This window comes from Lepeophtheirus salmonis, chromosome 13 (genome assembly GCF_016086655.4).
Source record: "Lepeophtheirus salmonis chromosome 13, UVic_Lsal_1.4, whole genome shotgun sequence".
Taxonomy (NCBI): domain Eukaryota; kingdom Metazoa; phylum Arthropoda; class Copepoda; order Siphonostomatoida; family Caligidae; genus Lepeophtheirus; species Lepeophtheirus salmonis.
The window spans coordinates 44,599,522-44,605,530 of NC_052143.2; the positions used below are offsets into that span (position 1 = coordinate 44,599,522).

Genomic DNA, 6,009 nt, shown 5'->3' on the forward strand with positions numbered 1-6,009 from the left:
GCTAGATGGCTCTTAAGTTGAATCACTATTACTTTTTAAAGACTTTTTGCAGACTTTTTTGACAAATTGCAATTTTTTTTTTGCAGAGAATAGACTCAATTCAGTCAAATTGTGTCAACTTACTTATTACTAAAGTTGTATATCGTGCTCAGAGGTGTTTAAAATATGTCATCTAGAAAGTAAAAGTGTTTTTTTCTAGTTGGCAATATAAACAAGTTTTTTATCTTTCAATGCTGTTATTATTAATTTTTGAAGACAGAACATCTTAGTTCAAAGTAATGTGTGTATGTTAATCAAAGACGTAGAGTAAGAAAGAGTGGTTTCTGGGGAGTTATTTGAGAAATGTAAGTGTTCCAGCTTATACAGTTGAGCTCAAATGTATTTGTAACCTTTCTAAATTTGCCATATCTAATTTGGAAATATTGAACAATTGTTTTTAATTTTCTTTCTAGTAATTTTTTTGTAATATTTCTATGTTTTCTTAGTAATTGAAGGTCCAAGCCTTCAATCCCAAAAACACTATTCCAACAGTGAAACACGGTGGTGGAACCATCATGATTTGGACTAATTTGCTTCCAATGGAACTGGAGAACTTCACAAAATAGATGGCACCATGAAAAAGGAAGACTACATCGAGATTCTTGAAATGCATCTGCATCAATCAGCAAAGATGCTTCAGCTTGACCCAAAGCACACATCCAAAAAAGTTCAAGAATGGCTCAATAGGCATACGTTCATGGTCATAGATTGGCCAGCCCAAAATCCTGACCTTACCCCTGTTAAGAATCTATGGAGGATATTTAAAAAAAAGACATCCAACAAATTTCGATGACCTTTGGAGATTATGTCAAGAAGATTGAGCCAAAATCGATCCCAGGGTTTGGCTCAATTTGGTAAGGACTTATCCAACGCTTATTCAATATTTGAAGAAAGCCAGAGGCCATGTCACAAATTTTAAAGTCATTTTGCTCTTTGGGTATGAATACTTATGAAACGCCAAAAATGCTAATTTGTTGATTTACTCGAAAAAATGAATAAATGAATTATAATTTTTTTAGTAAAGAGTCACTAAAAATAACTCCCGTCACGGAATTCATAAATAAAATCAGTAAAATATATTCTTCTGTGCTCCTTACCCCTTGAATTTGATTTGTACAATGTCAGTTCACAAAATCAAACTTATAAAATAGTTTTATGATTGACAATAAAAGGAATGGTTTGTAGTTACGAAAAAAAAGTTTGCCTCGTACATAAATCAATTTAAGATATCTGCCTATTAAATAGCAAAATGATTCTAGCTAGTGCAAAAAAGAATAGACTAAAAGTGAATTATTCTCGTCGTATCAATATGTGATTTCTTAACTAACAATAGGAAATTGAATGCACCAAGTTGTAAAATAATTAAAAACTTTGTATTTAACAGATATTCCAAATTGATACTGCTTAAAAATAAATTGTTTCCTTATTTGACACCTCATTCAAGTCCATCATCCCAAAACCGAAAAAATGGGAATATCTAAAATATTATCTTTAAAAGTAGATCAAAATTGTAGGTCATTTCAGACTATTATGAAAAATCTTTTAACTATAAATCTTTTTTCCAGGATTTTCAACAAGAGCAAGGAATAGTATTCTGTGTTCCCGGATATTTATCACGATCATCGTTAATACTCGAACAGAAAACTCTACGGAAATAAAAGACGAACTTTTAAAACGGGTGTATGATTTACGATATCAAAAATGGCCTGTAGTTACCAAGAAATAGTTTTCATAGTACATGCATCAATTGAAGGTATCTGCCTCTAAAATAATAAAATTATTATAGTTATTGGGAAAAAGGAAAAAAAAAAAAACAATATGCGAATTCTTCATCGTTAAATCAATCTGTGATGTCCATACCAACAAGTTGAATTTAGTGAATATACTTAGCTGAACTCCAGTGAAAAACTTTTTATTTAACAAAAATCAATAGCATACTGCTTAAACGATAATAGTTTCCTTATTTGATAGAATTCAACTCGTTCAAGTCGATCCATACAAAGCCGAAAAAAAGAATAATTTCTAAAATATTTCCCCTGAAAGTAGATCAATATTATATGTAAATTGAGAATATTACGGCGAAATTTCTCCCTATATAACTTCCTCTAGAGGATCTTCAACACCAGCAAGGAATAGTATTTACATTCTCGGATATATATTACAACCATTATGAAAAAAATTGCTATGTCTGTACATCTCTCAAAATATAAAACTATACTATGACGTTAAATTAAGTAAAATATTAATAGTATATATTCAACTACCTTCAGTTATCAAAAGTTATAACGATACCGTCAACAAGAAATGAACTTTGTTCATAAATGAAAGAAACTTATGTGGAAGTAAGATCTGTTCAAGTCTTTTAGCAATGATCAGGGATTATTTTTACGGCGACAGATCTGTTTACACTAAATGGTGTAATATTCTAGAATTACCTTAATTTTTGTTGAGGGTATTTTGATAGTTTGATAGCCAACAGTAATTGAGTATTTACCTTGTATGTTTTCCAATATCCAGTGAAATACCATCAAAAAATTGAAAATCTGGTCACTTTATCTCTCCTATATTTCTAAAATTGTCGATAAACTTTTCAGCTTTTCCGTTAGAGGAATAGATAGTGTCAGCCTCTTCGTGTGAGTGCTATATTTTTCTTTCCTTTCTAGTAGTTATAGTTAAAGGACTCCAGGGGAAAGAGGGGTTAAGGGAAATATAAACAATTCAATCAAAAGACAAGGAAGACTATGTTCCTAACACGTACCTATAATATCGTGTTATTGTTGTGTCGTAGTCGTCCTTGTTTGATCTTCTCTTTTCACTAGGGGAGACGGCCTGTTCAAACTGGCTGCGTGCCTGTAGGAACATGTAGCAGCTTCTAATTTTAAGCCAATCAGAATTGAGAACTACTAAATCCTACCTTCCTTGCCTTGAGTGTCCACTCTTTGCCTAGAGTCCTTTAGTTATAGAATTCCTTGTCTATGGTCATTTGTCAGTCAAAAAACCAGTCCTTATTGGCCTTTCATGGTAACTAAAACCGCCTAAATGACGTAGTTACCAACTATTTATTTTCAGCTGTTCAACATAACCTCTTTCAAGAGACAAGATAGCTGAAGTTTAAAGTATGAGATGCGTCGTTCGAACTTATTATACGTTTTAGCTATCATTAATTATTTTTTGTATTTTGATATTATTCAATCTTAACTATGAGTGAAGAATTGCTATAAAGATAGTTAGGAACGTAGTACTGAAGGACCGAGTTATCATCGGTTGAATGGTAAAAAAATGCACAAATAAAAAAAAAGACTGAAAGAGGGAGAAGACAGATTAGGCAATCAATCCTAAGGACTGACCAACAATATCTATGGATTCTATGTTTCCTAACCCCTGAACGGCTATCCCTTGCTCTTTAATCTCCCAGGATTTCAGTCCCTGATACTTCTACCCCCCTATTATAATAAATAGAGGTAGTATAAGCAAACATTCAATCTTTTAACAACCATTCAAACTAACTATTAATTTACCTTAATAACGTAGGTATTATTTGTGTTGTCCGTCTTCTTTTGACATCATCACTATTCACTGCCATTTATTTAAACTTTATTACAACTTCATCTGGGACTTGGAAAACCTCCAATCCAAGTCATACCATTTTTTCTTTTTTATATTTACCTATGAAACGTTTTTCACTTGATAACATTTTTTTTTCAGCCCAAAAAAATATAAGGGTTAAGTATTTTTTAATCTATTTTAGCATAGAAAAGCTTGTCTCTGTGGGTCAACTGTAACAGGTGGACTGTAGGCTATCCAAAGAGCACCAAAATATAACATTTATTAATGACTTTAGTCCTCTATCGTTTACTAGATGTACTTTTCAATAATAACAATAAGAAAGGGTAGGGTTGGAATAGACGACTCGGGAGTGAAATCCTAGGGGGTATAAGGACGGAAGGGGGATGTATGAGCTGGTTCAACTCCAGATATTTAGAGAACTCATAGCCTAGTCTGACGTTTCTTATGAATGATTATATAACCGGCAGAGTTTTGGTCTTGGGAAGATCAAAACTTTCACCTAAGGAGCGAGATCAAGAGAAAAAAATTCTATTTAATTTAGTTTGGCTCTTCATACCAAGACCTCCAAGGATTCCAAAGCAAGATTTAAATGAGTCCAGATCAAGACGAGATCATCACAGATAATAAATTTGTAAAGAAACAAATGTTAATGAGTTTAAAGAAACTTTTATTGCAATTCTTTTTTAAAGATATGAATATCTAACGACAGTTTGATCATTTTCTATTTTTTTAAACAATATATTTTTTTTGGTAATGACCAAGGAAGTAATCCGTAATGTAGATTGTAGTCCATAGATCATAGTTTCTATGATATACGTGATTCTGATGTCATTTAAAGAGATTAGAAACATTATTCAATTTGAATAAAATAAGAAATAGTGCTACGCAACGTATTGTCTGTCCATTAATATACAGGGAGCGGGGATCAAATTGTTGCTTAGTTGAAACCTTGATAACTTGAAGACGACATTATCAAATAAAAACCCGGTTACCAAATAGGAAATATTCTTGTCAGCTGACGATACGTAGTTCAGTTAGCATCATTCAATATGTATATAAAAATAGAAAATAGTCATGTCATAATCAAGTTTTTAACCTTAAAACTGTTGATTCTAAAGATGTCATACCGACTTTGTCGAAAGGTGAAGAAAATGGTTGAGGATGAACAAGGTCCATGATGGCGAGGGATCTGGTCTGCCATGAAAAACAATTTGCCATATGTCCAAAATCTCCATGGAGTGGTTAACCGAGAACTGTTATGACGTCGTAACCAAGGATTTGTGGCCTCCTACTCTCCCGAGCTTAATCCTTTGGACTATATGTCGAACATACCAACAGAACCCCCATAGCATAAGGCCAAGATGGACTCCATCAAGTATTGGCAACATGGGCTGAGATCCTGCAGCCGGTTAAGAGGCCGTATTGAGGCTGTTATTGATGCCAACGGTGATTATAAATGAATGAAAATATTCTATACCTATATGCTCGTCAATTTTCAATAAAAAGTTTGTATATTTTGTGTTGTTTTTTGTAGAAAAATATTTTGGCCAAGTTGTATAAAAAATAGAAAATATACTATTTATTTAAAAAACATTTATGCATAAAATGCGTAATATTAAAATATCCCCCAAAAGTAGATTTTATAGACCTTAAATCCCAATTCCTGGATTTGTATAGACTATAAAGCAAATATTTATTTTAATATCTCCCTATATTGCCAATTACAATAATAGTGTTAATAGTATTTTAATGGACACAATCCTTTTTTTATTATTAGATAATATAATTTATGGTACGGATTTATTGAACACTGTGTACTTAATACTACATTATTTCTTGCTCTACAGCAGACATATACGATAAGGATGTCATCTTTGTAATGAAAAAAACCCCTTTGAAAATTTGAAAAGGAAAAAAGGTTGCTGTGTGTGTTCTTTCGTCTTTTTTGTTCATCATTTCATTGGTCGTCATGTTGTAATCGTTTCTATTGGTGCAATTGAAGAAAATCAGTTAATTGATTCCATTTATAATAATAATTAGCAACTTACTTGAAAAATTATTTGAACGCAAATAACTCCTCGGATGTTAGAGAGCTAAATTTGGTGCAATTAGATCAGGTGCTATGCAATAATTTTAATTTTTTTTGTCTAAATTGGGTAATTGGAAGTGGACTTATTCTGGAAAAGTCAACATTTTTAAGACCTTGGTAAAATCCCATTCAGTGACTAATTATTATCTAATCAACAAATCATCCACAATTTTAAACAAAAGGTATGTGTTAAGTTACGTTTTTCATTATTTCGTATAAAATAACTGACCCTCTAGAACCTCTTCATGGAATAACTATTTATAGAGAAACAAAAATGAAGAAATCACGGGGTGTTAGAATACCAAAGTTAGGTG

General features: G+C 32.0%; 1 long non-coding RNA gene across 1 annotated transcript; it reads left to right on the forward strand.

The window, feature by feature from the left end:
- Window positions 1–286: 286 nt before the first annotated feature.
- Window positions 287–2,257, forward strand: LOC121128256 (uncharacterized). The gene is made up of 3 exons (XR_005868116.2): window positions 287–893; window positions 1,424–1,549; window positions 1,605–2,257. It is a non-coding gene; the product is annotated as an uncharacterized lncRNA (long non-coding RNA).
- The last annotated feature ends 3,752 nt before the right edge of the window (window positions 2,258–6,009 follow it).